At 36.1% G+C, this 11,079-nt stretch overlaps 1 non-coding gene across 1 annotated transcript; it reads right to left on the bottom strand.

The window, feature by feature from the left end:
• Positions 1-1,788: 1,788 nt before the first annotated feature.
• On the bottom strand, positions 1,789-1,861 carry Trnah-aug. The gene has a single exon. It is a non-coding gene; the product is annotated as a tRNA-His (tRNA).
• Positions 1,862-11,079: the final 9,218 nt, after the last annotated feature.

The following is an 11,079-nucleotide window of genomic DNA, read 5'->3' as shown; positions in this document are numbered from 1 at the left end:
GATGCGTACAATGCCCCAGATCGTGCTCCCTTCAGTGCAGTTTGGAGTAGGTTGTGTGGTGGTATGGGATTTACACTGGAGGACGAACTGGCAACCTCAGTCCGTTAGGTCCAAGAAATCATCTAGGAATACATCCTCAATTTCCAATCTTCCCCTTCCCCCGTTGCCACCAACCTCATTCACATTAAGCACATCTGGGATGCGTTGAACCAGCTTTTGCAGCTTGCAGCTATTGCAGCCAGTTGACCTCCATCAACTGAGCTGCAACATCTATGGAATGAAATTCCTTATGAACTTAGTGACAACCTTACAAACAGTATACCTACCAAGTGCACAGAGGTTTTAGCTAACAGACGACCAAATACCAAAATTATTGTATTCAATAAACAAAATTATGGAATTAAAACCTTTTGTTTTGTTATTTTTCAAAATCCCTTAACTAAATTTCCTTCAGTAAAAAAACATAATAATTAATAAATTTCAATGCAATTTATAATAAAAATAAAACAAAAATGCTAGGAAAGTAAATAGTACAAAATTGGCAATATCACTATTCATTTTTGAGCAGTTTATATTGGAAATATGTAGTTACTGTAAGTTTTCGAAGTAGTATCATAAGTTAATGCTGTGAGGTCGTGTTAGGTTAACAAAACTCTATTCTGGGTCAGTAGTATTTGCATGAATGTGTTGGGACTGTGTTGTGTGTCATTGTCCCGGTTCCGGAGTTTCCCACAGGACGTCCCGGGGATCTCCCGATCCTGTGGCAGATTTGAAAAAAAGGCCCATCTCCCCGTGGAAGATCAGAGCCCGAAATCCCCAATTTCGTCCTGGTGGGGGAGCATTACTCGAGATGGCTGTTTAATGGGGGCAGCTATTACCGTTTGTAAAGCCATTATAGTAATTGAAATATAAGGCACATTCGCTCCCGGCCGCTCTAATTACAGGTTTAGAAAATGCCTTTTTTCCGCCCGCCGAACAAAACTTAATTCCCTTTCAATTTTATACCACAAGGGGGGAAAATTATGAATACCGATTTTCTTGTTGCGCCCGTAATTTTATACAGCCCTCATTATAATAATCCGTGTTCCGTGGGAAACTGGATCCAGTAAGGAATATTCCGGAACTTGAAGAATTCCATACTACTATATCAGAAACTATACGGAGAAATCTTATTTAGCCAGCATGATTTATTTTTGGATAAAATTCTAGCCCGGACAATTTTTCTTGATTTGAAAAAAAATTATTATCTTTCAATTATCCAACCAAAAAGTTTATATAGGGTGTATTACAATTACTGTGAGTAAATTCTGAATTCAAAATGGAACCAAAAATTCCTAATTATATATGGTCCGAATCTCAACAGTTCCTCGTTTCTGATGTTTTAAGAATTCACGATTTTGCTTCAAATAAGCAATGATAACTACAAACTGAAAGGTTTTGGACAAATCCGTTGATACCATTGAAAACTACGTGCAATTTTCGATAAGATGCGATCAATACTAAACTTGTAAACGTTAGTGGAATAAGCGTTTTAGTAGCCAGAACTTGGAAAAATAATTTTTTTTCTCAAAGTTGAAAAACTTACTACGGTGATTCTAAACTACTATTTCCATATCTAGAGCGTCATCACATAATTTATGATTATACCATATTAAGTATTTCAATTAATTATTATTTTTATCTAAGGTTTTTGGTTGAATTCACTAGTTTCCATGGTCCGCTAGACCAAATAATATCTTTCAATTAATTAATCTGTATTTAAGGTATTAGTTGAGATAAAAAAGTCAGTGTCACGAGCGGGATTCGAACCCACGACCTTCGGCTTCATACGCCGCTACTCTACCACTGGAGCTATCGTGAATTCGATCCCCTCGGGCACTAACTCTTCATTTCAACCCCACCTTTTCAATTTTCCCTCCTTTTTGCCATTTCGAGTGCATAGACAGCATTTTGAATGAAAGAGTTGATTAATTTTCCTTTTTTATTAACTTCTGGCATCTTACAATTTAACACAAAAGAAAACCAAAACAAACAACAACAAGCGTTCAAGGATGTTATAGCTTTATTTTTGGTTGTACAAATGGCCACGCGCAGCATTGCGGAAAAATGAACGTTTAACTTGATAAGAAAAGAATGGGGCGTTCACGATCTTACTAAACATTTACCCCTTACATCTTCGGACAAGGACAAAGGAATTTTTGGCAACCGAAAAGCAGATCCGCTGTCCAGAGAAGTACCTATAAGTGCATTTATTGGCTCTAAATCCCATTGTAAATAAAAAGACTGCCTCGTTCATCAACTATTTTGAGTCACAACAAATTGCAGTTTATTTGTTATTTTTATTGCAAAAAGTGAGTTTAAATTAAGTTTATCATTTCAAGCTATTTTGATAGATAAACACAAACTAATATGAAGTAGGATATTTGGTTTGTGCTAAACATCAAACAATCTTCAAATATTACAATGTCGCCTGGAGGAATTGTAGATCTAATAAATTTATGCTCTACAAAGAACTCGATCATTTATAGGCATTTGTCGACTTAACCAATAATAGTAAAGAATCTTTTTATGCAAGGTTTTTGACCGAAATGAAAAAGCTAGTGCCACCAGCGGGATTCGAACCACGCCGCTGCTCTACCTCTTGAGCTTTCGTGAATTCCATCCTCTCGGACACCAACTCCCCATCCCATCCTACAACCGTTCAAATTTTTCCACCTTTTGCCATTTTCAAATGTCGTGTAATCGATTCGATTCTCGGCGACATATGAAGTGGCCTCGGGGAGCTTCGTTTTACTTATTAAATCAATTATATTTAGTGGTCTATTGACCAAATTACTTCTTTCAATTCATTAATCTTTTTATGTAAGCTTTTGGTAGAAAAGATAGTGCCATGAGCGGGATTCGAACCCACGACCTTTACGAAGGTTGTAGATTGAGATGGGGAGTTGGGTGTCCGAGAAGTCACGATAGCTCAAGTGGTAGAGTAGCGGCGTATCAAATCGAAGGTCGTGGGTTCGAATCCCGCTCGTGACACTGACTTTTTTTATCTCAACTTAAAACCTTAATTAATTGAATGTTATTAATTGGTCAAGCGGACTACGAAAAAATAGTGAATTTAATGAATTAGATGAAGTATACTTCACTAAAGCTTTCCCGGCCCATTTGATTTGTCGCCGAGAATCCAATCCGATTACACGACATTTGAAAAATGGCAAAAAGGAGGGAAAATTCAAAAGGTGGGGTTGTGATGAAGAGGTAGTGCCCGAGGGAATCGAAGTCACGATAGCTCAAGTGGTAGAGCAGCGGCGAATCAAGCCGAAGGTCGTGGGTTCGAATCCCCCTCGTGACACTGACTTTTTTATCTAAACTTAAAACCTTAATTAATTGAATTTCACGTAGTTTTCAATGGTATCAACGGATTTGTCCAAAACCTTTTAGTTTTGAAGTTGTCATTGTTTATTTGAAGCAAGGTCGTGAAATCTTAAAAAATCAGAAAGAGGGGAATAACTCCGATATTTTTGAGATCCGGACCATAGATAATTAGCACGGTTTGGCTTCATTTGAATATAGAATCTGCTGGCAAAGTTTGTAACAGAGCAGCCGAACACCCCGTATACTTATTGAAATATTTAGTTGTAGTAGAAATATTATAAAATGAAAAATAAGATGAGAGGCTTTCTTTTGAAAGAGCTCCTTTGATTATTTAAAATGAAAGTGAGGGTCTGCTTGCGGTCCTTGGTGGTCCTAGAATTCGCACACTACTACTCACATTTCTGGTGTAATTGAATATTATAGTTATATTTTCAGTTTCTTCTGGTTTTGATTTAGGAATGTACGATTCAATTAATGTATCAGAGTAAATAGCTCATCGAAACTACCTGAAGTGAAGTAAATATAAATGATAATGGTCGGTTGAGACCTGGCTGGAGACGCGCCGTTAACAGAAGGATCAGGACCTGCATTTCCCGAGACGCCTGACACGATTATGCCAATCACTGGCAAACGAACTACACTTTAATTACTAGGGACTGGACGTATATTTAAAGAAGATTGATTTAATAATTTAATTTGCTTAGAAAATGGTTGGAGGCCGAGCAAAAACGATATCGAGTATATGGCGATTCTCATTCAAATTTTTAAATAGGATATCTCGTTTCGAAATATTTCTTAACCTTTTTTCTGTCATTTTACTATTTTTAGAAGTAAGTGTATTGATTTAATTTCCTGTTTGGATAACTCAGCTTAGGAAAAGCCGAAGGTGACTTCTTCTAATTTTTTCTTTTTGTATTTTGTTGGGAACTGCACCTTGGAGTTAAAACTTCCACCGCCATGTATTCTTACCCAAGGAGAAGCCAGAGCTATGGCTCACAGGCTCATAAATGGACAACCATCTAAAGGATAGGCCATGTCAACGAACAATAGAAATTGAGGCAGGAGATACAGGCGAACGACGCCACTAGTACAAAATATAACTTAATCAAGTATAAGGTACTCATACCAAACTAGAGGACAAAGGAATAACTCTAAAGGCCAATTCCTACTGCTAGAGTCACGGTTCAAAAACGGATAGAGCCGGGGGGAGTTGGACTCCTCGGGAGTAATCCGAAGACCAAACTGACTTAGGTAAATGCAGTTTCCAGTCTGAAATCATAGCAGTTCAGCAGTGCGACAAAGAAATAAAAATACTAGGAACAAATCCCAGGCGTCACTTAAGGACTCACGCAAGATAAAGGCAAAAATCGTATGCAATGTTATGGAAACCTTGGCAGACGTCAGTAACACCAATGACCTGCCCCTGGTATGTATCGCTGGGCATTCAGACATAAAGGCTGGGCTTCGCAATGAGAGGGCGAATATATTGCCCAAAAAAGGAGCCAATGTGAATTCTCTTGGCCTAGCACCTTGCCTCAAAAGATATACACCCAAAAAGGTATCCTTCATGAGTCCAAAACCGAAGGCAATACCACAGGAGATGACAACAATACTCTTTGAAGGGATTATCCCTGCGGGGTCTGTACAGGCACCGGTGACAACATCGATAAGAAAACCCTCCAAGTTGATCCTTGGCTAGGAACGCATCTCAGCATCATCGAGCAACGTCTAAAGAACGAACAGTGGGCCCTTTGCCCTGTTAACATCTTCAAAAGTCGAACTTGCAAGTTGAGCATCGCCTTGGTCGCTGTTTCAACACAAGACGTCTGTCTTGCCTGGAGACACCGAGAGACCACAGCCTTCACCAGTCCAACGTTCACCACAAGTTTTTCTTTCTATTATTTTTTAATATTATTATCATTATTTTACTTTGATTGTTTCTAAGCTGACTGCCTTAGAGAAAACAGAATCATTTCGTTTCTGTTTATATAAGGGGTATTCACGATGTTTGTAACATGTTAACTCGTGTTAACTCCAATAGAGAAATGTCTTGTAAGATCGTGAATAGAAGGAATAGAACAAAAAAATCCGTTTTCAGTAATGACTAAAGTACGATCTCCATAAAATAACCCTAATTATATATATATATATATATATATATGTGTGTGTGTGTGTGTGTGTGTGTGTGTGTGTGTGNTGATATATATATATATATATATATATATTACACTTCGTAGGATATCTTGAGATCATAAGGGATATTCAAGATGTTTGTAAGATGTTAACTTGTGTTAAGAGAAATGCCCAGTAAGATCGTGAACGCCCCCTTCTTTTCTTGGCATGTTAAATGTTAATTTTTCCGCAATGCTGCGCGTGGCGATTGGTAGAATCAAAAATGAAGCTATAACAGTCCTTGAAGGCTTGTTGTTGTTTGTTTTGTTTTTCTTTTGTGTTAAATGCCAAAGGTTAGTATAAAAGCAAAATTAATCAAATCTTTCATTCAAAATGCAATCTATGCACTCGAAAAGTACTAACAAATGACACAGTGCAATTCGTGACATACCTAACTTGTATCATAACGTCTAACAGCCTACAACTTTATAGGATATGGAATGTATCTATTATGAATAAGAGTATAAGGGTAGGTCCGAAATTAACAAAAGAAATGAATTGCTCTGATTTAATTAATGTGTATTTAAGAATAAAAATACACGTAAACAAAAAAACAGCTGTTAAATTAACAGTTGCCATGTTGGTTACCTTCCCTTGTTATTGTTTGTTTTGGTTTTCTTTTGTGTTAAATTGTAAGATGCCAGAAGTTAATAAAAAAGGAAAATTAACCAACTCTTTCATTCAAAATGCTATCTATGCAACTCGAAAAGTAGTAACAAATGACATGCTTCAATTCGTGCCGACATACCTAACTTGTATCCTAATCTCTAACAGCCTACAACTTTATAGGATAGGGGATTTATCTATTATAAATGATAGTATAAGGACAGTATTTATGAATGAAAATACGTGTAAACAAAAACTGCTGTTAAATTCATGGCTGCCATGTTGGTTACCTACGCCCTAACGGATAGCAATGTGACTACATTTTCGACCTAATATTGGCCCTGGCCTGTTAGATCGAGCAATAGTAACTATCCGATTCTTACAAGTCTACCCCTCATTTTTCTCGAACAGGACCTAACAGAGTTATCACAAAGATCCTGAATTTTATTATCCTATTTTCTTTTTTTTTTCTTTTTTTTTTTTTTGCTCGTTAGGTTTTCTTTTACTTTCCTTTAACGGTCCACACCACCATATCCAATCCAGAGGCCATCGCTACCCCAAACTAGTCATAAGGTATTAGGTACAGATTTACAAGATTTATAAAGGAATTACTTGACGATAACCGCAACAGAGCATGAATTGTAGTTGGACTTCTGACAGGGCACGCAGCCTAAGAAGTCGCTTGAATCGGATAGGACCAAAGACAGAAGAAAAACTGTGTAGATACTGCCAGGAGGAAGAGGAGACCCCAGAGCACATTTTATTTTGTGATTGTATATATAGATGTATATTCTTGTAGCTAGGAGAGGAAAAGCCGCAAGCAAGAGTCTAAGGAGCCGCTGGAAATGGTACGGAGGTTGATTAATCACAATCTAGTCAGTGAATTTAGAAAAGAAGATTTACTAAGGTCGAGGTGCGGGACGGGTTGCAGTCACCTTGCAGTATACCTATCCAGTTTAAAAATAAGACGATTTTACCAAATTAATTTGTTTTCCGAAAAATTATTACTGGTCGAGATCGAATGGGTTTTAAATGACATTCCGGTCGAACTGACTCCCTGATTTTCCTGGTATAAAGGACCGGAGGATAGGAGCCGATTCTAAATAGCTTCTTGACCGGATTGAGTCGTTACGAGTTATTACAATATATCTTTTTGTTATCTTCCGTAATGACAGGTTCCCACGTCGCAGGCCTGTCCCACTTTTAATTAAAAAGCCCATCGGAACGGACGGATTCATTTTTCCAGGGATTTCTGGCCTACACTCTGACAGTATCGTAACGCACAATTGCTATTAAAGAGGGGTTTAATAATCAATTTATTATTAAATAATGGTAAACATTTTGGAAAACCAAGATAGACTATAAGGCTCTAGAGGTTATTTGGTTAAAAAGCTGGGGAATTTTAATTGCATTTTGGTTAAATAAGGTAATTAATTATCCATTATATTTCGTGGTCTGATTGACCAAATAACTTCTTTCAATTAATTAATCTTTATGTAAGGTATTGGTTGAAATGAAAAAGTTAGTGTCACGTGAGAGATTCGAACTTAGAAATCCATATAACCGAAGGTCGTGGGTTCGAATTCCGCTCGTGACACTAACTTTTCCATTTCTACCAATACCTTACATAAAGATTAATTAATTGAAAGTAATTAATTATAAACTTTAATTGTTTAAGCCATTTTATCCGATGAACAAAAAAGGATAAAACTCACTTAAATGTTTGATATTTTATTTAAAGAGTTTTTTTTAACCTTTTCGAAAAATTATTATCAGCTATAAATTATTTATTATAAACAATTTATTATAAATTATAAATCATTCCCATCACACAGAAACCCAATAACTAAATAATTAAATATCACTTTACTATGCGTTTTAAACATTTTTATCAATTAAAAAACCGATGAGCTGTGCCGGGATTCGAACCCAGGACCACTAGTGTGGAAAATAAGTGTGCAAAACCCTAACCAACCGCGACTGCAGACACAAATAAAAAGACATAAAAACCCTTTTGGATAATTGGTCATTTTACCCTAAATTTATGTCCTGTCTCCGGTTCCAACTGCTGTTCACGTACAATTCGGAAATGCCACAGGGATCAGAGGATCCGTAATCATGGAGAATTTGTCGTTATCAGATACAAGATATATTATTAGAGACACAATTATTACAAAAAGGTCTAAAGTTGGAACCGGTTCCACGTGCTGTTCTCATAAAAACGTCAAAAAGCTCTAGTCGGTCAAAGGAAACGTCACTGGTCGCTAATCTTGGAAAATTTGTCGTTGCCTGATACAAGATATATTAATAAAGGTCTAATGTTGTACCTAGATTACAACTTATTATTCTCATCAAGTAGCACACAAAAAGTAGCACCCTTAGCACACAAAATAGCTTGACAAGAGACTTGCAATAGACGAAGAAACGAACGACACCGTTTACTTCTTTTTCAACAGGGCAATACGACCGAACCGGGTGAAAACCGCGTAGGAAAAATGAGAAAAATGCCCCCGGAAGGTTCCCAGAATCTGCTACGTTCTGGCAATTAATTTCCATCCATTGTCCAGAGCTTGTTTGGCTAACGGATCGGAAATCAATCTGCTCCAGTGTGTCAACATGGCTAAGTGAAGACGTCTTCCTAGGAAGGACAAAGCCCGTTGAGAGGCTTCGCGTTTCAGCGGTGGACCGGCTAATCGCCCTCGGTTCCGAGATTTGGCACGGTACTCGCCTTTCCCACGTCTACAACCTGTCAATAAACGTTTACATTATCATTTCGTCGATGCCTTTTTCAGCAGATAGGCGCCGCCGGATGTAATGGAAATGCTCCACAACAATGATTGAATAGCAAAACACAAAATCAGAAAATCACTTTCTGCTTATTATTTTCCAATGATTGCTTTCCGCTATCTTAACAATACATTTCGATAATAAAGATATATGTAAGTGTGTTATCATGAAAGTATAGAAAAGGGGGCCATTTTATTTTTTTTAAAATTATTTATGAAAATGTTCCATTTTTGATTACAGGTTTACACACGCTTCAATTACAACTATTTCAAATTAATATTAATAAGCTATACTTTCTACAATTTTACATTTCACATTTATTTATGTATTAGGGGTGGTATTCACGATGTTTGTAAGCTTAACTCGTGTTAACTCGAATAGAGAAATGTCCAGTAAGATCGTAAACGCCCATTCTTTTCTTTGCATGTTAAACGTTAATTTTTCCGCAATGCTGCGCGTGGCGATTGGTACAACCAAAAACAAAGCTATAACAGTCCTTGAAGGATTGTTGTTGTTTGTTTTGGTTTTGTTTTGTGTTAAATTGTGAGATGCCAGAAGCTAATAAAAAAGGAAAATTAATCAATTCTTACATTCAAAATGCTATCTATGCACTCGAAAAGTACTAATAATTGACACGCTTCTATTCGTGCCGACATACCTAACCTATAACAGCCTATATCTTTATAGGATAGGGGATGTATTTATTATGAAAGAGTATGAGGACAGGTCAGAAATTAACAAAAGAAATTGGTCGGATTTAATTAATGCGTATTTAATAATAAAAATAGATGTAAACAAAAAACAGCTGTTAAATTCATGGTTGCCATGTTGGTTACCAACGCCCTAGCGGATAGCAATGTGACTACATTTTCGACCTAACATCTAACATTGGCTCTGGCCTCTTAGATCGAACTTTTTCGCTTGTTCTTACATAAATCATGTAATCTTAACACTCTTAAAAAATTATATACAAAAGTCTGTTGTTGTTTATATTAGTCCGTGAAATTCCCATAACTTAAAGTCATGAATATTGCATTTTTACTTTTAACAAATGTTTGCCTTTTGAATTTCTCCCAAAAACATTTACATAATTTCAGTTAAGCTGATTCTCATTTCAAGAAGGAAACCTTTATTAACTAAATTGGTAAATAATACGGACATTATTTCCCGTTATGACCCCATTAATAAATTTTTAATGTGTAAAAATAGTTTTTCTATTTTTAACATAATTATTGAATAATATATTGCTAACATATAATCAGAATTATAAATATTTTCATTCGTAATAGTAAAAATAATCATATGCACATATATTAGTTTGTATCTGATTATAAAATACCAGAAATGAAAGTGTATACGGCTGGAAATTACCTATCAATTTAATTTGAATAAACTCAATTATAATCATATATTTAATCTACTATTTGTACCTACTTTCGGCCTAATAATGAAAATTATTATAATCCACTTAAAGGTGATGCTGCCTTATCACTCCCTCGATAACAATTATTATTTTAATTATAATGATATTGGATTTCTTGGAAGAAACAGGTTGTTTTATGTGTGTGTCCTCTAGTGGGAGTTGAAGGTGAATGTATTTATTGGCGTGAATCGGAATTGCCGGAATATTAAATGGTAGGGGTATTGACGATGTTTGTAAGATGTTAACTGGAATAGAGCAATGTCCAGTAAGATCATGAACGCCCCCTTCTTTTCTTAGCATGTTAATTTTTCCGCAATGCTGCGCGTGGCCATTGGTAGAACCAGAAATAAAGCTATAACAGTCCTTGAAGGCTTGTTATTGTTCGTTTTGGTTTTCTTTTGTGTTAAATTGTAAGATGACAGAAGTTAATAAAAAAGGAAAATTAATCAACTCTTTCATTCAAAATGCTATCTTTGCACTCGAAAATTACTAAGAAATGACACGTTTCAATTCGTGCCGACATACCTAACGTCTTACAGCCTACAACTTTATAGGATGGGGGTGTATCTAATATGAATGAGAGTATAAGGACAGCTCAGAATTTAACAAAAAAATGAATTGGTCTGATTTAATTAAACGCGTATTTGAGAATAACTTCTTTCAATTAATTAATCTTTATGTTAGGTATTGGTTGAAATGAAAAAGTTAGTGTCACGAGC

The sequence above is a fragment of the Cimex lectularius genome, unplaced genomic scaffold (genome assembly GCF_000648675.2).
Source record: "Cimex lectularius strain Harlan isolate CLEC.00 unplaced genomic scaffold, Clec_2.1 scaffold62, whole genome shotgun sequence".
NCBI lineage: Eukaryota > Metazoa > Arthropoda > Insecta > Hemiptera > Cimicidae > Cimex > Cimex lectularius.
This window is presented reverse-complemented; position numbering and strand designations above follow the sequence as displayed.